We start from the raw sequence: 24,602 nt of genomic DNA, 5'->3' as shown, positions 1-24,602 counted from the left end.
GACAGGCCGAGATCATTCACCAGGAGGACATAACAGTACACGGGGGGCAGACAGAGTCAAGGTTAAGATACAAGCCGAAGGTCAGGGTTCCAGGAGAGTACATGCAAAATATATGGAGCAGACGCGGACGTGGTCAGGAGGAAGTCCGAGGTCAGAATCCGGGAAGTCATAACAAAAACAGGGGAGCACAGGCAGAGAAGGGTAAACAGCAGTCTGGAGTCGAGAGACCAAGATCTGAACACTGAGCACCCCGGGAGCCAACAGCACAACTGTAACCAGGAAGTACAACTGGCAGCGTCCTGAGCTAACACGCTCCTTAATGAAGGAGAACAATCACCAGGAACGAGAAGCATCTGTGAGAGCACCTCCCAGGACCAGCATGGAACCCAGTACTGTAAAACAACCAGCAGAGCATTCATCCTGCAAAACGCTCTGCACCATAAGCAACATATACCGGTTCTGCAGCAGAGCATAGCAGAATGATACAGAATGTTCTGCACATTGTGACAGATGCTGTCTTCATTAGTTTGTACCTGATCACAGCTTCTATCCACCGCTTATTATTTCTTCATGCACTTTCCTCCTTACCTACAGCCTGATTTATCTGCCCTCCCAGAGTAAATACATGCTTTCTCCCCTGTCCACATTTTGAAGATCTGTACAAGTATCATGAGTGTCTCTCACAGGTGAGAGATATGTGACGGTTCCGTGAACCATATTTGATTTCTGTTGGCACTTCTCCTGCACGCAGCTCTTAGCGAATCATCTTATGTGCAGCCGGTTTGTGACCCCTCCCATCTCCTTTAAGCCTTTAAGTAGTCTCCCCATCCTTCAGCTTCTGCCGGAAATGGAACCTTTTGTTCCTGACTACGCAGGTGACTGCACATCTCTGGGAGCTGCTAGATATCTGCTGGTTATATTCAGTTGTTGGAACCGTGTTGTTGTAGGTTTCTAATTTGTATTTGTCATAGTTCCACTGTATATTTATTTACCCCTGTGTTGTATTATTTGTAGTGGTGGGACTAGTGTTTTCGCCGTCTTGCTCACTAGCCAGGGTGAGTGCAGGGCTAGCTAGGGTACGAGGTATCCTGTTCGGCGACAGGTTGAAAGATTCTGTATAGGGACGTTAGGAGTGCAGAATATAGCTTCCGGTGAGATTAGGAGGTGCCCTTGCTCTCCTCTCTCTAGAGTCAGGGTCCACTGTTGTTATTGTTTCCATATGTCCCCCTTGTTTTTTGTGTGTTGTGTAGTATGCAGACATCCGTAGGTCTGAGCGCAACTGTCACACAGTGAAATTCGGACACTAGCAACTCCGAGCTTGACAACAACCCCTTCTTTGTGTCAAGAGGTGTAAGGGGATAACAGGGGACTGGGGCTCCTAGACTGGCCCTCAGGCTAGGGGGCCCTGTTGTTCTTAATCCCAATGATACTTTTAATGGTGAAGATGTCTGTGCCGCCTTCCTTGCCCTGCTCCTGGCAATCCTCACTCTCGCTCCCGAGGGAGGACTGGGACAGGAGTGTTTGAACCCACAGATATAGGCAAATGGGAATCCAAAAATGCTATATCACAGCCAGCACACACGGAGATATAAGACAATACATGATAAGGATGAAATAAAGAGCAGGAAGGAAATAACCAGATGATGAGAGGATTTCCACAGCACACCAAGCAGTATGCAATAAATCACCAGCAACTAGAACACAACAGCACACGGACTGGTGTAGCAAAAGCTATAGTCGGCATGGAAAGACAGGTTCCACCATCTTAAAAAGGTGAAGAGTAACTGTGATAGGTCTTCCACAACATATGATCCAAGAGGTAACCAGCAGGCAAGAAGGGATTAATTCCTGCAAGCCTGATCACTAATGAGCACATAGGTGGTCCTCGCCTGAGCCTGTCGGTGCCACTCAGAAGCACCAGAGAAGGCATAGTGTGAAGTGTCATTCTGCAGTGTGAACAGCGTCAGTCAGATGCCCATATGACACTCGCCAAGTTTAGAGCCAAACACCGTGTGATACTTTGCTGCTATCTCTAATCCTAAGAGAAGTAGGAGACACGAGAGAGAGTTGTCAGAACCAGGTACAGTATATCATGGATTAGTAACATTTTTGCAAAGAACTCAGCTAGATAAACAACTTACAGGCAACTCTGCAGCCTCCAAATTTTTCTATACTGTCACATTTCTGTATTTTACCGACAGGGCAAAAATGTACCTTAGTTTTCACGGACTGTTGTGGAATTTCTTTACAGTTGGCGAACCAGCCACCCCCCGATGAGCACATTGACACGCCAAGCTATAAAGTTTGAATCTCATTGACAAGGTCCATTTAATACTGAATTTGTGCTTTGGTTTTTTGATCTGAAAATTCAGATTTTATTTTTTATTTTTATTTCAAGGATCCAGAGAAGCTTTCAGACAGTTTTATAGAATGCGCACAACAATGTTGCATGGAAATAATGAATGTCAGTGGGGTATAGCTCCACACAATGAGGGCAGTCAGCTGTTTTTGCAGCCATTAAGTGGACCCCTGCGATGTCGCCTGTCTGATGGGATTTGCTCTGCGGCCGTGAAGCTCACACATAATAATACCAGGTGCAATCAAACTATCTGTCCGGCCTCATTGTACTCCCAAGGTCACGACTTTATACAAGAGAGAACAGTGCCCTTAAGAAGGAGAGGAGACCTCAAACTGGGAAGATGTTTTGTGTGATTGAAAAAGCCACTTAACCCCTTTCAGGGCTCAACTGGTTTACGGATTACATATGTACAGCCACAAATACTCACAGAACGCCTCCTTCCAGTTCCAAAGTCAAAAAGTCTTAGCTAGTCGGATACTTTGCAATAGAGGCATGGATGGCCGTGGAGTGCGGCGCATGGGAAAACACTGGGGTGTGCCTTCTAACTGGGATACAGTTGTTCCCACGTTGGCACCTTTGGGCGAATTGTATCATGGTCAATCATGTAATGCAAGAGTGTGCTATGTTCCTTGATTCCGGTGGCACTCTAAAGGGGGCTTTACACGCAGTGACATCGCTAGCAATGTTGCTGGTGAAAGCACCCGCCCCCGTCGTTTGTGTGTCATGGGCAAATCGCTGCCCATGGCACACAATATCGTTAGGAGCCGTCACACGGACTTACCTGCGTAGCGACGTCACTGTTGCCGGCGAACCGCCTCCTTTCTAAGTTGTCGGTTCGTGCAGCGTCACAGCGGCATCACTAAGCGGCCACCCAATAGAAGAGGAGGGGCGGAGATGAGCGGGCCGAACATCCCGCCCACCTCCTTCCTTCCGTATTGCCGGCGACCAAGGGTAAGTTGTAGTTCGTCGTTCCCGAGGTGTCACACATAGCGATGTGTGCTGCAGCAGGAACGACGAACAACCTGCGTCCTCAACAATCAACGATTTTTTGAAAAGGAACGACGTGTCAACGATGGACGATTTGGTGAGTATTTTCCATTGTTAACGGTCACTCGTTGGTGTCACACACAACAACGTCGCTAACGATGCCGGATGTGCGTCACGGAATTCGTGACCCCGGCGATATATCATTAGATACGTCGTTGCGTGTAACGGGGCCTTAACACGCTGGGGCAAGGGAACGCCCGGCATATGGTGCACAACTGAGGTTACAACGGGGATGGAAAGGGTAGGAAGACCCTAACAGTAAGAAGAGGGGAGATGGGTCACCTCCCGACACCAGCCTGAGCTCCCTAACGTACCTATATGGGTCCTTTCCCATGTCGCCATCACCTGCCTAGTCCCTAGTTGTCCATCCACTCACTCTGAATAGTCCAAAGGCCAGTGAGTGCTATAGACTTCACCACTGCAATAGTCCAACACAGGGGAAGAAAGTCACACAAGGGAACATGGGCAAAAGGATATACACCAACACCAAAATTACAGACAAACACCAGGGCGGCAAACTACTGGACTCAGGGGTCTTCCTGAGACTTCCTCCCTTCAGTCAGTGGTCAGTTCAGAAATGAATTCTCTAACCGGCATCAGGAGATGGAACATGTGACTATTTAAAGGGAAAGGGAGTCGTCGCAAAATGCTGCACCTGAGATTGGAATAATAAGGAACTACCAGCAATGAAAAAGTTCTTAACCCTTGGGTGAAATATGGCATGGTCATCCATGTGATGCAAAAGTATTGTAAGTTCCCTGATGCCGAAGGCGCTCAAACACATTACTCTCTGTCGCGATGGGGTAAGGGAACACCCAGCACACAACTGAGGTTACAACGGGAATGGAAAGGGTAGGAAGACCCTAACGGTAGGGAGAGCAGACACGGGTCACCTCCTGACACTAGCCTGTGTCTGAACCATGAGCTCACTAATGTCCCTATATGGGTCCTTTCCCCCGTCGCCGTCACATGCCTAGTCCCTAGCTGTTCCTCCTCTCACCTTGAATAGTGCAGCGGCCGGTGAGTGCTCTAGACTTCACAACTGCAATAGTCCAATATGAAGTGCAAAGTGTGCCATTGATGTGCATCAGAAGAGGTCTAGTTAGCGCCAAAAGATGCAAATTGAAAATCGATCCCATTGACTTGCAACAAAGCCAACAGGATGAATGGGAGCAATTTTCACTTGCACAAATTTGAAGCAGAACACAACATAATACAGTAACAGCTAAGTTAATGAAACTTTTAATTCAACTCTAAAAATCCCACCTTCAGGTTAAGCACATTTTCCGGGTGTCAATTCTTTGTGATTTAATTCATTGCGGCTTTTCTAAATTCACAAAAAATATGCAATAAAATCTGTGGAAAAAGACCCACATGTAACGCATGCAAATGTTGGTGCGGAAAAGCAGCAGAAATGTTGGAGATATGCTATGGAAAATCTGCAAAATGTGCATTTACCCTTAAAGGGAATATGTCAGCAGGTTTTTGCTACCTCATCTGAGAGCAGCATTACGTAGGCAAAGAGATCCTGAGTTCAATGATGTATCACTTAGATTTCTGGCTGCAGCCGTTCTGACACAGTGAAAGATTGGAGATTTTGTATGTAGCAGAGCTGGGAGAGCTGTCCCCGCCCACACCAGGCTTTCAGTGCACATTTCCATAGACAAAAGCTTCTAATCACAGGAAGGGGCGGAGTCAGACTACAGCTCCTGTGCTGCTGAGACCCACTAATGATAAAGATAAGAGGCTCAAAGTAACATTGTATGTAAACAAAAAAAGACTGTGAAATAAGACACGCAGGGCTGAATTTTCTGTTTTAACTCTTGCAGCATGCTGTCTTCAGATTACATTGCAGAAACCTGCTGACAGTGTCCCTTTAAAAATGAACAGGGTTGTAATGGTCAAGGGAATTGGGCCCCCTTCTCTGTAGAGATGCAATATTAAGAGCTGCAATACCAAATCGAACCAGCAGACAAAGGTGGCGCTATTTTCAGGGAAAAAAAACAGACTATTTTTTTATTTCTGCCCACCCTTTTTAAATTCTATGGGAAAAGAATACAATTATATCTGCTCGTACTCGGCTTTGATTGTACATTATCGAATTTTCAATATTTTGACAATAATTTCCTCCTACGTTTGATGTAATTAAGTATAGAATAACCACTGAACAATGCTGAAGCCGGCTTTTTATAACAGTCTATGAAAATCGTACTCACTTATGAGACTTCGGTGCGGTATGAATAATTATGTCGCACCGAAGATTTCTCCCTAGAATACGGAATTAACAAACAATAACATGATGTGTAATTTGTGTTTTATGCACATTTGAAATTAAAACATGGATTTCACACAAAGTAATTACTAGACGGAGACTTGCCACAACAAACATGAATATAAAATGTAAATCAAAGTCATTTACATGCCTGGTACATGCTATTAAATGCACGAGGGAAACCCTTTGGGTCACTGTGTGTGGCAAGAAATAAGAGAAATACATTGTAGCTATTAAATACTTGTAGGGCGGCACTCATCTAATACAATTGTATTATGAATCAAGACATGTTGTGTTGTCTTTCCATAGGGAAATGTTGGATAGAGCTAGAATAACATGACAAAGCATATCAGAAGCGGATCGAGATGTTTTGGCACCCGGAGCAAGAATTCATTTTGGCACCACATCCCCCACCCCCACCCCAAAACGATTTGAGTTGTCGTCATGTGACCGGTCATTCATATCCGATTTACAACTGAATGGACGAATAAAATAATGACATTATCTAACCCATCAGGAATTATTAAATAAAGACCATTTCTTTCTGCAGAAGCTTCCTCGTTCAGTGATCAGGCATATTGCTTTGCTCTGCCCAAACATAGAAATAACTCTTCGACTCCATTTACATTCTTCTCCTTCTGATCTCTCTGACCACAAATTAGAACATCATCTTCAACTTCTTACATAAGGGGAGAAATTACAGGAGTCTGGGAAAATACTTATCTCTTTTATGACACTAGACAGCCAGGGAATGTTTAACTATGTGACAGAGGGGAGAGCGAATGGAGTTGAAGAGTTCTCTCTGTAATTGGGCAGAGCAAAGCGATATTGTCACGAGGGACTATGAGGATAGCAGAAAAGTGGGGCACCAAAGCTGACTCTCAGACTAGGGGGCACTGTTTTATCCCTATTCTCAGAGGTACTCCTTATGGTGGGGATGTCTGAGTCTCCTTCCTGGCCCTGTTGCTAGCCAGCCCTGATGTTATACACCCTACCCCAGGGGGGGCAGGGAAAGGAATGTGATTTAACCCACAGAAATAGAAAAACAGGGGAAACCAAAGCTCTGTCACACAGCACACACACACAGAAGTATAAGACAATACAATATAAAGATGAAAACAAGAGCAGGAAGGAAGCAACAAGATGATGGGAAACTCCACAACAACACCAAGCACAAATAAACTCTTTCTCCAGAAAGTCTGGGACACCACAACTCTCAGACCAACACAGCATAAACTATAGTTGGCATAGGTAGAAGATTTCCTCCAGCCTAAAAATGAGAGTAGCAGATGTAATTGTCTTCCTTACAACATGTGATCAAAGAAGCCTAATGAGTAGGCTAGCATATGTTAACTCTTGCTAGCTTGTCTATGAATGAGTAGACAGCAGGTCAACGCCCGGGTCTGCCTGCGTTGATCTGAAACACCAGGGAAACCAACAGACGGAGCGTCAGACTCTGAATTGTGAAAAGAGACTGATGCTGCCATGACAGTCGCCAAGTTTTGGGCAAAATCCTGTGTGACAGATATGCCCCATCACAGAACTAGAAGAGCTCTAATTTTAATTATTTCATAATCCCTGGTGGGTTAGGGTAGGGAAATAATGTAATATTTTCTAGTTAGTTGTTTTTTTTTGCAAGGGTTCCCCTTTTTTATTATTGTTTAATCATATTCTGTCCTTTTATATAGAAAACTAAAACTGACAGACAGCTGTGGGAGAGCATATTGCAGCCTTTGTCTTTACTGTTGCTGCCTATGCACAGTGCAGCACAATGGCATCTCCACTGCTGCCATGTTGCACTCTGCATAGACGTTGAGCAGGTTGCCTTATTCTGCTGCTCCTGCTCTATGAGTGCTGGGCACTTATGGCAAAACGCTCAGTGAAAATTCGAGGCTAGTCCTTGGACCATTTTGACAATAGTTGTCACAATGTGACTGCAAATGTCACACCAGAGATGAGAGGACTCCTGACAGGCGGTGCAACAGAGCGGGAACACTAGTGTAGTGTCACACGGGGGGAGGGTAGGACCCCCGACAAGTGACGCAACACAAAGGGTACACAATGCAACGGTTGACCCTTGTGCTAGGGAGAGGGAAGCAAGATTACCTCCTAAAACTCATCTGAGGTTGAACCCTGCACTCCCTAATGGCTCTATACGGGTCCATCCCCCTTGCGCTGTCACTTGCCTAGGCCCTTGGTGGCCCTAAACTCACCTTCACTAGTGCAGGACAGTGTCTCGCCACTACAAAAAGACAACAAGAGGAAAGTAAGACAAACGGGTGGGAAATTCACAACATAAAGCACTCCTTGGCTTCTTTAGAAAGAACCTTCACAGCTGCAATGGAAATGACACCACAGCTATGCAGAAATGAGCTTCATCAATATGGCCAGCATAGGTAAAGACACAACAAATAACACTGCACATATTCTCCAACTGGAACTTCTCAGCTACAAAAGAAGTGACACCTCAGATTTTCTAGAAACTGTCTCCTTCAAAGTGGACAGCATAGGTATGAGCTATAGCCGGCATAGGAAGTAGTGAGGAATGGATATTTATAGCAGAAGGGAGTGGCTGCAGTGGAGGTTACAACTACCTGTTAGATCACTGCAGGATAGAAATGAACCTTAACTGTTTCAACTCTGGATGGAATTAAATATGATCCAACTCTGGGTAAATAATAAGCGGAAGCAACAGCTCAACTTCTGAAGGAAAGCAGAAATGAGCTCCATCAATATGGACAGCATAGGTAAAGACATAACAAATAACACTGCACATATTCTCCATCTGGAACTTCTCAGCTACAAAAGAAGTGACACCTCAGAGTTTCTAGAAACTGTCTCCTTCAAAGTAGACAGTATATGTATGAGCTATAGCCGGCATAGGGTGGAGTTAGGGGTGGATATTTAAAGAAGAAGCTGCATCTGAGGTTACAACTACCTGTTAGATCACTGCAGGATGGAAAGGAACCTTAACTTCTTCAGTACTGGATGGAATTAAATAAGTTCCAAATCAGGGTAAAGGACGGGCGAGCACTAAAGAGGATCTTTGATCAACAATACCTTGTGATCCCAGATCCCCCCAAAATCACATCAGGCTGTGACGCACTCGTAACAATGAGAAGTTTTTTGCATTCATATAGAATTTTGCACCCACTTCAACTACCTTTGAGGTCCCCTCCATGCTAAGTGACTGATTGTTATCATCTCTGATGGTCTAGAGCAGTGTTTCTCAACTCCAGTCCTCAAGACCCACCAACAGATCATGTTTTTAGGTTTTCCTCAATATTAGACAGGTAATAATTCCATCACCTGTGCAACATTAAGGAAATCCGAGAAACCTGATTGAGGAAAACCTGAAAACATGATCTGCTGGTGGGTCTTGAGGACTGGAGTTGAGAAACACTGGTCTAGGGCATCCTTATATGCTATATATGGTGTACTGGGCATGAACATCAATTATTTTTCCTATAAACCCAGGATAGAAATGAACCTTAACTGCTTCAAGACTGGATGGAATTAATTCATTAATTAATTAAATAAATGCTCCATATGCTCCAACTCAGGGTAAATAATGAGCGGGAGCAACAGCTCAGCTTCTCCAGAGACTGGTTCCTTCAAAGTGGACAGCACAGTTAGGAGCTATAGCTGGCATAGGGAGGAGTAAGGGGTGGATATTTATAGAAGAATCTGGAACTGAGGTTACAACTACCTGTTAGATCATTGCAGGATAGAAATGAACCTTAACTGCTTCAGTACTGGATGGAATTAAATAAGCTCCAACTCAGGGTAAAGGACGAGCGAGCACTAAAGAGGATCTTTGATCAACAATACGTTGTGATCCCAGATGACCCCAAAATCGCATCAGGTTGTGATGCACTCGTAACAATGAATTTTTTTGCATTCATATAGAATTTTGCATCCAGTTCAACCACCTTTGTGGTCCCCTTCATGCTAAGTGACTGATTGTTATCATCCCTGATGGTCCGGGGCATCCATACATACTATATATTGTATACTGGGAATGAACATCAATTATTTTTCCATAAACCCAACAGATAGAATCTGCTTCAATAATATAAAGAATATTTCCCTTCCATGAATTACCTATTTTCTACTCAGAAAAGTGCAAGTACCATGTATTTGATGGTGCATAACACATTTGACAGCAGTGAACCCCATCATTTTCCAAAAAGCTTTAAAAGCACCCATCTCCCCCCTCCGAGGCCGCAGCAGTCACTGCTGAATTCTGCATTAAAGGTTGACGACCCAACAGTTTTGATTTGACTCCCCGTCGTTCCCGGTAAAAGGAATCCTCGGCACCCGGCTATTTCGCTGATTAATGGCGCTATTTCCACTCCTGGAAAGTTTAATACCTTTTTATGTTAAAAGTAAACTTTTTTTATTCAAATCAATCTATGAGAATTTGATATTAAAAGGGAAATAATAACTAGTGATTTTGTATGCTTTTAGGCCATTCCAGATCAAACTGTGTGATAAATGCAGCAATATCAGTTTTATCTACAGAATGGCGTAAAATTATTACTCTCAATGGACACTGCAGAATAAAACAAGAATGCCTTTATTACCGCTGGCGACGATGTGACAAGTCTGATAGATGCCACTTTGAGTCTCTACTGGGCATCTGTGTCCCTCCGCACTTATTCCGCGGCTTCTAATAGATCCTCCAGTTTTGACTGGCCATCACTTAAAAAAGTGTCATTTACTCAGAAGCGACAGGTGAGTAAAATGTCCTTAAACATTTAATTTGTCTCTCGTCCGCAGACTGAGTGACTAATGACTCTAAATAATGTATTTTATACATGTCGTCTCGCCTGGATGAGTCGCTGACCGTCGGCGATTGAATCGGAAAAAGTCCGTTTTATTTATTTAATATCAAAAACATTGAATTTTTTTCTTTTTTTTAATTTTTTTTACACTTACGAACTTTTGAAAATTGAAATCAGAGGATTTAAAATGTTATACATATGTCCTGTCTTTTTATATAGGATATACCCCTAGAGTAACCAAGTCAAATCTCAAGTATTACGTATGATACCCATCATCTTACCCCAAAATAAATACTGACCCAAGACTAGACTTCCTAATCAAACAAAAAATTCCTAAATACATACAGACCCCAAAATTAATCCAAGCACCAGAACAGACTCTCTAAATTTATAAAGTCTCCCCTATTTAAATTCCGAGCAAAGGACCCCCTTTCTGGAACACACTCTGATTGAGTCCGTTAAGACTGGGGTCAGCATTGGCCCTCTTCTTTTTAATACCTTTATTAATGACCTTGCAGAAGACATAAAGAGTAGAATTTAAATATGTGCAAATTATACAAAATTAAATTCAGAGCAAAGGACCCTCTCAATGGATCATACTTTGAGTCAGTTAACACTGCAGTATCACTAGGTTCAGCATTGGGCCCTCTTCTTTTTAATACGTTTATTAATGACCTTGCAGAAGACATAAAGAGTAGAATTTAAATATGTGCAAATTATACAAAATTAAATTCAGAGCAAAGGACCCTCTCAATGGATCATACTTTGAGTCAGTTAACACTGCAGTACCACTAGGGTCAGTATTGGGCCCTCTTCTTTTTAATACGTTTATTAATGACCTTGCAGAAGACATAAAGAGTAGAATTTAAATATGTGCAAATTATACAAAATTAAATTCAGAGCAAAGGACCCTCTCAATGGATCATACTTTGAGTCAGTTAACACTGCAGTACCACTAGGGTCAGTATTGGGCCCTCTTCTTTTTAATACCTTTATTAATGACCTTGCAGAAGACATAAAGAGTAGAATTTAAATATTTGCAAATGATACAAAAATTATATTCAGAGCAAAGGACCCTCTCAATGGATCATACACGGAGTCAGTTAACACTGCAGTACCACTGGTGTCAGTATTGGGCCCTCTTCTTTTTAATACCTTTATTAATGACCTTGCAAAAGGCATAAAGAGTAGAATTTAAATATTTGCAAATGATACTAAAATTAAATTCAGAGCAAAGGACCCTCTCAATGGAACACACTCTGAGTCAGTTAACACTGCAGTACCACTGGGGTCAGTATTGGGCCCTCTTCTTTTTAATACCTTTATTAATGACCTTGCAAAAGGCATAAAGAGTAGAATGTGAATATTTGCAGATGACACTAAGGTTAAATTCAGAGCAAAGGACCCTCTTAGTGGAACACACTCTGATTGAGTCAGTTAACACTGTGGTACCACTGGGGTCAGTATTGGGCCTCTTCTTCTTTTTATTACCTTTATTAGTGACCTTGCAGAAGGCATAAAGAGTAGAATACAGATGACACTAAGGTTGAATTCAGAGATAAGAACCCTCTTAATGGAACACACTCTGATTGAGTTAGTTAACACTGTAGTACCACTAGTGTCAGTATTGGGCCCTCTTCTTTTTAATACCTTTATTAATGACCTTGCAGAAGGCATAACAGTAGAATTTGTAAAGTGCAAATTATACTAAAATTAAATTCAGAGCAAAGGACCCTCTTAATGGAACACACTCTGATTGAGTCAGTTAACACTTTGATCAGTATTGGGCCCTCTTCTTTTAATACCTTTTCATAATGATCTTGCAGGGTTCATAAAGAGCAGAATTTGAATATGTGCAGTTGATACAAAGATCAGCAAGTTAATCAACACAGGGGAGGATAATTTAATACTACAGAGGAATTTATCTAAACTGGAGGCTTTAATGTAGATAAATGTAAAGTCATGCTTTTGGGCCTAGGAAATATAATGTATAATTGTGCACTAACTAGTAACACAGTCACTGATAAGACAAGTATATTGGTGGACAGCAAACTCAACTTTAGTGACTAATGTCAGGAAGCTGCTACCAAGGCAAATAAAATCATGGGATGCATTAAAAGAGACAGTGATGCTCATGACAAGAACCTAGTTTTGTCTCTATACAAGTCACTAGTGCTGTCAAATTTAAAATATTGTGTAGTTTGGGGCTTCAATGTATAAGAAGGACAGATCTGAACTAGAGCTGGTGCAGAGATGTGTAACCAAGGTTATTAGAGAGGTTGTCCACTTTTTGGACAACCCTTTATCAACCCATATGTTTTCACCCAGTAAAATAATAATACTGAGTCTCACCTCCGGAGCCGACACTGTTCCAGCAGGGGTGGTCCTGCCTCTCCTGGGGATCATGTAACATTGTTATGTCACGCGATCCTTGCAGTCTTTCAGCTCTGACTTCACTTTTCCTATACTACAATGTAATTGACATCCGAAGCAGGTTTCTCTGGATGTCTTGAGAAAGGAGGAGAGAATGATAAGGGAATGGATGAATTGCAAAAGACAGACTATCAAACTTAGAGTATTTCAGTTTGGAAAAGCAAAGGAATAGGGCTGCTTTTATTACAGTGTACAAATATAGGAGGGGACAGTACAGGGATCTGACTAATTATCTTTTTACACCTTTGGCTGGAGTGATTACAAGTATGCATCCTCTATGTCTAGAGGAAAAAGGTTTAATCATCATCACAGATGGTGATTCTTAATGTGCAAGCAGTAGGAACTATGGATTCTTTACTGTGCAAGTAGTAAGACTATAGATTATTTTCTGTGCAAGCAGTGAGATTATAGATTCTTTACTGTGCAAGCAGTGAGACTGGATTCTTTACTGTGCAAGCAGTAAGACTATGTATTCTTTACTGTGAAAGCAGTAAGGCTATGGATTCTTTACTGTGAAAGCAGTGAGATTATAGATTCTTTACTGTGCAAGCAGTGAGACAATGGATTCTTTACTGTGCAAGCAGTAAGACTATGTATTCTTTACTGTGCAAGCAGTAAGGCTATGGATTATTTACTGTGCAAGCAGTGAGATTATAGATTCTTTACTGTGCAAGCAGTGAGATTATAGATTCTTTACTGTGCAAGCAGTGAGATTATAGATTCTTTACTGTGCAAGCAGTAAGACTGTGGATTCTTTACTGTACGGTCAGCGAGATTATGGATTTTTTACTGTGCGAGCACTGAGACTATGGATTCTTTACTGTGCACACAGTGGGAACTATGGATACTTTACTGTGCAAGCAGTAAGACTAGATTCATTACTGTGCAAGCAATTAGATTATAGATTCTTTATTGTGCAAGCAGTGAGACTATGGATTCTTTTCTGTGCAAGTAGCAAAATTATGGAACTGTGTGCCACATCATGTAATGGTTGTGTCTCTGAACAAGCGCAATGATGATCTCAATGACTTTCTTGATAAATATAATATCACACGCTATGTAAACTTGATATTGAAGATGGGACATTTACCCAGGAAACTAGTCTCTTTTCCATATCTGAAGTTGGGAAGGAATATTTCCCTTAGGCGGGCTTTGCACACTACGACATTGCAAGCCGATGCTGCGATGCCGAGCGCGATTGTCTCCGCCCCTGTCGCAGCTGCGATATCATGGTGATAGCTGGCGTAGCGAACATTATCGCAACGGCAGCTTCACATGGACATACCTGCCCTGCGACGTCGCTCTGGCCGGCGACCCGCCTCCTTATTAAGGGGGCGGGTAGTGCGGCATCATAGCGACGTCACACGGCAGGCGGCCAATAGAAGCGGAGGGGCGGAGATGAGCGGGACGTAAACATCCCGCCCACCTCCTTCCTTCCGCATAACCGGCCGGGACGCAGGTAAGGAGATGTTCCTCGCTCCTGCGGCTTCACACACAGCGATGTGTGCTGCCGCAGGAACGAGGAACAACATCGTAACATCGGTCCTTCCAAAATTATGGAAATGACCAGCGCTACACCGATCATATGATTACGACGATTTTGCGCTCGTTAATTGTATCAAAAAGGCTTTACACACTACGATATCGCCTGCGACGCCACACGGCAGGCGGCCAATAGAAGCGGAGGGGCGGAGATGAGCGGGATGTAAACATCCCGCCCACCTCCTTCCTTCCGCATAGCCGGTGGAGGCAGGTAAGGAGACGTTCCTCGCTCCTGCGACTTCACACACAGCGATGTGTGCTGCCGCAGGAACGAGGAACAACATTGTACCGTCGTGGCTGCGCAATTATGGAAATATCGGACCCTACACCGATCATATGATAACGACGCTTTTGCGCTCGTTAATCGTATGTAAAAGGGTTCACATGCTGCGATGTCGAGAGCAACGCCGGATGTGCGTCACATTCGATTTGACCCCACCGACATTGCACCTGCGATGTCGCAACGTGCAAAGTACCCCTAACGGGTACTTTGCACGCTGCATCATCGCTAGCCGATGCTAGCGATGCCGAGCGCGATAGTACCCGCCCCCGTCGCAGATGCGATATCTTGTGATAGCTGCCGTAGCGAACAGTATCGCTACGGCAGCTTCACATGCACTTACATGCCTTGCGACGTTGCTCTGGCCGACGATCCGCCTCCTCCTTAAGGAGGCGGGTCGTGCGTCGTCACAGCAATGTCACACGACAGGCGGCCAATAGAAGCGGAGGGGCGGAGATGAGCAGAACGTAAACATCCCGCCCACCTCCTTCCTTCCGCATAGCCAGTGGAGGCAGGTAAGGAGAAGTTCCTCGCTCCTGCGGCTTCATACACAGCGATGTGTGCTGCCGCAGGAACGAGGAACAACATCGTATCTCCTATTGGTGCGATATTATGAAAATGACCGACGCTACACAGATCACCGATTACGACGCTTTTGCGATCATTTATCGGCACATCTAGGCTTTACACGTTGCGACATCGTTACCGGCGCCGGATGTGCATCACTTTTGATTTGACCCCGACGATATCGCAGGTGCGATGTCGCAACGTGCAAAGTACCCCTAACAGTGAGCCATGTATCGTCCCAAGGATCTAAATGGCTAAATGGTATTCTTCTTCTTCACAGGTAAATTGTACTAGTGCACAGAAATACAACTCTATGTGCAGTATACATGCACACATGCTTTAGTGTATGTGTGCACTATACAGTATATATATATATGTGTGTGTGTGTGCATAATGTGTAAATGTGTGTAATGTACTATAATATGTGTTTATATATATATTTTATATATAGTGGGGAAAAAAGTGTTTCTTCAGCCCCCAATTGTGCAAGTTCTCCCCCTTATAAAGATGAAATTTGATAGAAGGAGGTTTGCACTCAAAATCTCACGATACTTGGCCCCATTCATTCTTTCATGTACACGGATCAGTTGTCCTGGTCCCTTTGCAGAGAAACAGCCTCAAAGCATGATGTTAACACCCCCATGCTTCACGGTAGGTATGGTGTTCTTTGGATACAACTCAGCATTCTGTCTCCTCCAAACACGATGAGTTGTGTTTCTACCAAACAGTTCTACTTTGGTTTCATCAGACCATATGACATTCTCCCAATACTCTTCTGGATTTTCCAAATGCTCTGTAGCAAACGTCAGATGGGTCTGGACATGTACTGGATTAAGCAAGGAAGCACGTCTGGCATTGCAGGATCTGAGTCCCTGGTGGTGTAGTGTGTTACTGATAGTAGCCTTTGTTACGATGGTCCCAACTCTATGCAGATCATTCACTAGGAACCCCATGGGATTCTGGGATGTTTACTCACCGTTCTTGTGATCATTTTGACCCCACAGGGTTAGATCTTGCGTGGAGCCCCAGATTGAGGGAGATTATCAGTGGTCTTGTATGTCTTCCATTTTCTTATTATTGCTCGCACAGTTGATTTCATCCCACCAAGCTGCTTGCCTATTGCAGATTCAGTCTTCCCAGCCTGGTGCAGGGCTGCAATTTTTTTTCTGGTGTCCTTCAACAGCTCTTTGGTCTTCACCATAGTGGAGTTAGGAGTGTGACTGAGGTTGTGGACAGGTGTCTTTTATACTAACAAGTTATAACCGGAGCCATTACTACAGGTAATGAGTGGAGGACAGAGGAGCCTCTTAAAGAAGAAGTTACAGGTCTGTGAGAGCCAGAAATCTTTCATGTTTTTAGGTGACTAAATGCTTATTTTCCACCATAATTTCCAAATAAAATCTTGCCAAATCAGAGGCGGTGATTTTCTGGATTTGTTTTCTCATTTTGTCTTTCATAGTTGTGGTCATCTATGATGTCAATTACAGGCCGACCTCATCTTTATAAGGGGGAGAACTTGCACAATTGGGGGATGACTAAATACTTTTTTTCCCCACTGTATGTGCCTACTGGGTCATTTTGCATGATGTGTACATGCAGGTATGGAAAGATGAAGGGAAGGGCCAGACACACATCCTTCACTACTCTGGACTGGATGTTGCATTATGAAGGTACATGCTAAAAGATTAGTCCAGAATGTATAATTATCTCCTATCTATTTGTAGACAGAGTTAAACCGTATGATAACAAAAAAACACAATTTACCACTTACGTCTCCCATGATTATTTCTCCTGCAACCGCCAATTTGTTTGTGAAAGACGCGTCCCCTTAAATTGCTATAATTGAGCAGTAAGCAATATTGTTATGGGTCATCTTACACAGGCGATTAAGTAAGAAGCCACTTCCGTCTAAGAAAAAAATAACATATGTTCAGTGATGAGATTCGCTGCCATCGTAAAAAATAACACTTGGAATTCAGAGTAGCTAAAACTGTAATTACCCTTACCGATGATTGTTGCATGCCTGATAGTATTTCCTGCGAATACGACTTTTGGTTACTCCCTGTGCCTGCTAAGATTTTGGTAAACTATGAAAAATTAAAGGCTCCCCATGGTAGTGAGGCCTAATCTCGGCTTAATGGCGCTACGTAAATGGGGTTTTCAGACTGTGACCCCAATGGCTTATACAGCAATCTATAGCAGACTCCATAATCTGCGCTACTGACCCCCCGTAATATTCAAGACTTTTTTATGAACTTGGCACTCCAAAATTAGTGCAAGAAAAGCATACGACAATCCACTTTGTATAAATGACGTTTCGGCCAATTATTGGGCCTTCATCAGAATACTATGCTTACAGCATGGATGTGATGCTAGCATTTTGCCCACAATTATTGTCAGCATTTCTCATCTTCTTTCAATCTGTTCTGATGAAGGCCTAATAAGTGGCCAAAATGTCATTTTATACAGAGGATTGCTGTGTATTTAAACATTAGTGTAACGCCTATGTAACGCCCCAGCGAGGATGTCGGTTCCCTCACCTGTCTGGTGAGGCGGTGGTGGTCCCGTCCCCATCCCATGATGGAGCCTCATGGAGCGTCTATACTCCTGACAGGCTCCAGGCCTCTGCCTGTAGGGCACACCCACGGTGATGCCCCTTTCTTAAAAGGCCAGCATCCTCCTAACCCGGAAGTGCCTCCCACGTCAGCTGGGAGACTGTAGGTATTTAAGGCAGCTGTGCCCTTTGAGAGTTGGCTGGGCAATGAGTTAGAGTTAGATTCATTGCTGTAGTCAGATTTTTCTAGCACTGAGCTGCTGCTGCCACTGTCTTATTGTGCTAGTTCTGTTGCTTATACCTGTTTGTATTACAGTGTGCTGCTGCCGTATCCTTACCTGCTGCTGCTGTGCTGCGAGCCATTGCCCTAACTGCCTGCCACGATACCCGCTGCCACGAAGTATTGTCCCCTGTAGCCACAAGTATCCATCCATCCCGGACAGAATCTCGACACCAGCTGCTGCCGGAACCTAATACCAGAGACTGTCTTTCCGGTACCCCTGGGGCCAACGGACGCAGCACCAGTCTTTCCAAGTGGCACCCGGACTAACACCTGCAGCATAACACCCTCACCATTAGGGGCTCATAGTCAAGACCCTCTGGCAGGGCCGGCGTCAGCACCCGGCAAACCCGGGCAAATGCCGGGGCCCTATAGAGCCGGGGGGGCCAACTCGGCCTTGTCAGTTCTCCTGTCCCTTGGCCGGGGCCCACTCGCCTTTACAGTTCTGCTGCCCCAGGCCGAGTTCTGGGGACCGCAGTCCTCGGCAGCAATCTGCGGCGCCGTCATTTTAAGGCGCGCAGACATCCTGGTTTGAACTTCATCTGTGGGTGGAGCTACCGCCTTCTCAGTCCCAGAGATGAAGGAGGCGAGCTTCTGTCCGGCGCTGTGTGGGCCCCCTCTCCACCGTGACCTAATCGGGTAAGTGCCCTCCCCGCCTCCCCATTATGGGCCCCCGTGAGCTGCTTCTACCCCCCCCAGATGTATGCCCTGCCAACACTCCCCCCACTCCCCCCGCCGATGCCGCGGGTGCTGTCCCCGCAGAGCAGCAGAGTTGTGTGTGTTTGTCTGTATGTAGCAGAGTTGTGTGTATTTGTCTGCCTGTATGTAGTATGTAGCAGAGTTGTGTGTGTTTGTCTGTATGTAGCAGAGTTGTGTGTGTTTGTCTGTATGTAGCAGAGTTGTGTGTCTGTGTGTGTGTGTGTGTGTGTGTCTGTAAGTGTATATGACTGTATAGATTTGTCTGTTTATATGTATTTTTGTGAGTTTGTCTTTAAATATGTATATGTACGTGTTCGTATCGGTGTCTGTGTGTGGATGGGGCCCACTGGGTCTCTTCCGCCCGGGGCCCACAAGAACCTGGAGCCGGCCCTGCCCTCTGGGTTCTCTGTGTGCTGCAGCCCAGACTGTTCACTAACATCTCTGCTTGCCCGACGAGCATAACAATTGAATTGCCGTGTATTTATGCAGTGGATTGTTGTCTATTTACAAGGCTTGCCGTATATTTATACGGTGGATTGTCGTGTGAAACACAATAACTTTCTGGCTTTTCTCGCACCAATTTTGGAGCATCAAGTTTATAAAAAACTTTTTACATTCGAAGTGGAATCCTACTTGAGCACCTACTTTAAATAGGAGTGCCGCGCATCCTTTTTGGATCCAAACAATATTAAAGGCTATGCCCTCTTTTGCAATCTTTTTTGATTACTGTAATGCAAAGTTGAAAAATCCAGATCGGTCACATGTGAAAAATTCAGATTGTGGATGTGATTGGCTCCATTTGCAGATAAAGACACATTTGCACTCTGAAATGTTAGGATATGTTAACAATGAATATAGGAATATGAACATGTATTAATGCTAAGAAAATACATCTAAAAATTGAGATACTTAGTATATAAAAATGGCCCATTATATGTGAGCCCAACAGCCAACAGCAAGATGTATCTCCTATGTTGGGCCCCTGTCTACTCTAATGCCTTTCTTTGAGTTAAAAAAAACCCTCCAATTTATAGGCAGATAAAATTAAAGGCTATGCCCACTTTTGCAATGTTTTTTTGATTACTCTAACGCAAATTTCAGATGGCTGTGCAAAAACTCAGACCAGTCACATCTGCAAATTGTGAAAGTGACTGGCCCCAAATTGTGGAAGTTGCAGCCCCATTTGCTTGTCTAGTTGTCTGCATATCCGATAAGTGTAGGGGCTGCTTGAAATTTACATGCACTAAGTTTGTCTGTAAGGTGGACCAAAGTAGGGAATGCTGCAGTTTTTTCTGTGCAGACCAGTGTAGAAAATTGGCCTTGTGCACTGGCACGTTGGCTATAATGCATCCTTGGTGCACACGGACAGCACACACCGTTATCATGAACGAGCCCTTGGGCATCTAAAATATGAGATGAAGCAACTGTGCAAGTAATACTCAAATTTTTAAAAAAATTACATTTGTAAAAATGCGGTCTTTAATAAATTTACCACTCTGTGGGTTTAGCGAAATGGTAGCCATTAGTCATCATTTTTCTGAATTGTAAAGGGTTATAAAAAGGTTAGAATTGTCCACTACTAGGACAACCCCTTCTGATTCCACGTTTCCCACAGGTAAATAATAAAGCCTATACTCACCTCCCGTACAGGAGCCCTTCCAGAATTGTCCAGGCTCATGTGAGCCCCGCGCCCAATCAGCGCTGGCTTCTGTCTCCCCGCCTTTGGACCAAACAAGATAATCGACAGGAAGTGAGCTTAGCAGCTGTGCTCACTTCCTGTTGATTGCTTGTTTGGTCCAAAGGTGGGGAGAAGGAAGCCAGCGCTGATTCAATGCAGGGAGAAGGAAGCCAGCGCTGATTCGATGCAGGGAGAAGGAAGCCAGCACTGATTCAATGCAGGGAGAAGGAAGCCAGCGCTGATTCAATGCAGGGAGAAGGAAGCCAGCGCTGATTCAATGCAGGGAGAAGGAAGCCAGTGCTGATTCAATGCAGGGAGAAGGAAGCCAGCGCTGATTCAATGCAGGGAGAAGGAAGCCAGCGCTGATTCAATGCAGGGAGAAGGAAGCCAGCGCTGATTCAATGCAGGGAGAAGGAAGCCAGCGCTGATTCAATGCAGGGAGAAGGAAGCCAGCGCAGACTGGATGCGGGGAGAAGGAAGCCAGCGCTGATTCAATGCAGGGAGAAGGAAGCCAGCGCTGATTCAATGCAGGGAGAAGGAAGCCAGCGCTGATTCAATGCAGGGAGAAGGAAGCCAGCGCTGATTCAATGCAGGGAGAAGGAAGCCAGCGCTGATTCAATGCAGGGAGAAGGAAGCCAGCGCAGACTGGATGCGGGGAGAAGGAAGCCAGCGCTGATTCAATGCAGGGAGAAGGAAGCCAGCGCTGATTCAATGCAGGGAGAAGGAAGCCAGCGCTGATTCAATGCAGGGAGAAGGAAGCCAGCGCTGATTCAATGCAGGGAGAAGGAAGCCAGCGCTGATTCAATGCAGGGAGAAGGAAGCCAGCGCAGACTGGATGCGGGGAGAAGGAAGCCAGCGCTGATTCAATGCAGGGAGAAGGAAGCCAGCGCTGATTCAATGCAGGGAGAAGGAAGCCAGCGCTGATTCAATGCAGGGAGAAGGAAGCCAGCGCTGATTCAATGCAGGGAGAAGGAAGCCAGCGCTGATTCAATGCAGGGAGAAGGAAGCCAGCGCTGATTCAATGCAGGGAGAAGGAAGCCAGCGCTGACTGGATGCGGGGAGAAGGAAGCCAGCACTGATTCAATGCAGGGAGAAGGAAGCCAGCGCTGATTCAATGCAGGGAGAAGGAAGCCAGCGCTGATTCAATGCAGGGAGAAGGAAGCCAGCGCTGATTCAATGCAGGGAGAAGGAAGCCAGCGCTGATTCAATGCAGGGAGAAGGAAGCCAGCGCAGACTGGATGCGGGGAGAAGGAAGCCAGCGCTGATTCAATGCAGGGAGAAGGAAGCCAGCGCTGATTCAATGCAGGGAGAAGGAAGCCAGCGCTGATTCAATGCAGGGAGAAGGAAGCCAGCGCTGACTGGATGCGGGGAGAAGGAAGCCAGCGCTGATTCAATGCAGGGAGAAGGAAGCCAGTGCTGATTCAATGCAGGGAGAAGGAAGCCAGCGCTGATTCAATGCAGGGAGAAGGAAGCCAGCGCTGATTCAATGCAGGGAGAAGGAAGCCAGCGCTGATTCAATGCAGGGAGAAGGAAGCCAGCGCTGATTCAATGCAGGGAGAAGGAAGCCAGCGCTGACTGGATGCGGGGAGAAGGAAGCCAGCGCTGATTCAATGCAGGGAGAAGGAAGCCAGCGCTGATTCAATGCAGGGAGAAGGAAGCCAGCGCTGATTCAATGCAGGGAGAAGGAAGCCAGCACTGATTCAATGCAGGGAGAAGGAAGCCAGCGCTGATTCAATGCAGGGAGAAGGAAGCCAGCGCTGATTCAATGCAGGGAGAAGGAAGCCAGCGCTGATTCAATGCAGGGAGAAGGAAGCCAGCGCTGATTCAATGCAGGGAGAAGTAAGCCAGTGCAGACTGGATGCGGGGAGAAGGAATCCAGCACTGATTCAATGCAGGGAGAAGGAAGCCAGCGCTGATTCAATGCAGGGAGAAGGAAGCCAGCGCTGACTGGATGCAGGGAGAAGGAAGCCAGCGCTGATTCAATGCAGGGAGAAGGAAGCCAGCGCTGATTCAATGCAGGGAGAAGGAAGCCAGCGCTGACTGGATGCGGGGAGAAGGAATCCAGCGCTGATTCAATGCAGGGAGAAGGAAGCCAGCGCTGATTCAATGCAGGGAGAAGGAAGCCAGCGCTGATTCAATGCAGGGAGAAGGAAGCCAGCGCTGACTGGATGCGGGGAGAAGGAAGCCAGCGCTGACTGGATGCAGGGAGAAGGAAGCCAGCACTGATTCAATGCAGGGAGAAGGAAGCCAGCGCTGATTCAATGCAGGGAGAAGGAAGCCAGCGCTGATTCAATGCAGGGAGAAGGAAGCCAGCGCTGATTCAATGCAGGGAGAAGGAAGCCAGCGCTGACTGGATGCGGGGAGAAGGAATCCAGCACTGATTCAATGCAGGGAGAAGGAAGCCAGCGCTGATTCAATGCAGGGAGAAGGAAGCCAGCGCTGATTCAATGCAGGGAGAAGGAAGCCAGCGCTGATTCAATGCAGGGAGAAGGAAGCCAGCGCTGATTCAATGCAGGGAGAAGGAAGCCAGTGCTGATTCAATGCAGGGAGAAGTAAGCCAGTGCAGACTGGATGCGGGGAGAAGGAATCCAGCACTGATTCAATGCAGGGAGAAGGAAGCCAGCGCTGATTCAATGCAGGGAGAAGGAAGCCAGCGCTGACTGGATGCAGGGAGAAGGAAGCCAGCGCTGATTCAATGCAGGGAGAAGGAAGCCAGCGCTGATTCAATGCAGGGAGAAGGAAGCCAGCGCTGACTGGATGCGGGGAGAAGGAATCCAGCGCTGATTCAATGCAGGGAGAAGGAAGCCAGCGCTGATTCAATGCAGGGAGAAGGAAGCCAGCGCTGATTCAATGCAGGGAGAAGGAAGCCAGCGCTGACTGGATGCGGGGAGAAGGAAGCCAGCGCTGACTGGATGCAGGGAGAAGGAAGCCAGCGCTGATTCAATGCAGGGAGAAGGAAGCCAGCGCTGATTCGCTGCGGGGAGAAGGAAGCCAGCGCTGATTCAATGCAGGGAGAAGGAAGCCAGCGCTGATTCGATACAGGGAGAAGGAAGCCAGCGCTGATTCAATGCGGAGAGAAGGAACCCAGCGCTGATTCGATACAGGGAGAAGGAAGCCAGCGATGATTCGATACAGGGAGAAGGAAGCCAGCGATGATTCGATACAGGGAGAAGGAAGCCAGCGCTGATTCGATGCGGAGAGAAGGAACCCAGCGCTGATTCGATACAGGGAGAAGGAAGCCAGCGCTGATTCGATGCGGAGAGAAGGAACCCAGCGCTGATTCGATACAGGGAGAAGGAAGCCAGCGCTGATTCACTGCGGGGAGAAGGAAGCCAGCGCTGACTGAATGCAGGGAGAAGGAAGCCAGCGCTGACTGGATGCAGGGAGAAGGAAGCCAGCGCTGATTCAATGCAGGGAGAAGGAAGCGAGCGCTGACTGGATGCGGGGAGAAGGAAGCCAGCGCTGACTGGATGCGGGGAGAAGGAAGCCAGTGCTGATTCGATACAGGGAGAAGGAAGCCAGCGCTGACTGAATGCAGGGAGAAGGAAGCCAGCGCTGACTGGATGCAGGGAGAAGGAAGCCAGCGCTGATTCGCTGCGGGGAGAAGGAAGCCAGCGCTGACTGGATGCGGGGAGAAGGAAGCCAGCGCTGACTGGATGCGGGGAGAAGGAAGCCAGTGCTGATTCGATACAGGGAGAAGGAAGCCAGCGCTGACTGGATGCGGGGAGAAGGAAGCCAGCGCTGATTCGATACAGGGAGAAGGAAGCCAGTGCTGATTCGATACAGGGAGAAGGAAGCCAGCGCTGATTCGATACAGGGAGAAGGAAGCCAGCGCTGATTCGATGCGGAGAGAAGGAACCCAGCGCTGATTCGATACAGGGAGAAGGAAGCCAGCGCTGATTCGATGCGGAGAGAAGGAACCCAGCGCTGATTCGATACAGGGAGAAGGAAGCCAGCGCTGATTCGCTGCGGGGAGAAGGAAGCCAGCGCTGACTGGATGTGGGGAGAAGGAAGCCAGCGCTGACTGAATGCAGGGAGAAGGAAGCCAGCGCTGACTGAATGCAGGGAGAAGGAAGCCAGCGCTGACTGAATGCAGGGAGAAGG

The sequence above is a fragment of the Anomaloglossus baeobatrachus genome, chromosome 8 (assembly GCF_048569485.1).
Source record: "Anomaloglossus baeobatrachus isolate aAnoBae1 chromosome 8, aAnoBae1.hap1, whole genome shotgun sequence".
NCBI lineage: Eukaryota > Metazoa > Chordata > Amphibia > Anura > Aromobatidae > Anomaloglossus > Anomaloglossus baeobatrachus.
This window is presented reverse-complemented; position numbering follows the sequence as displayed.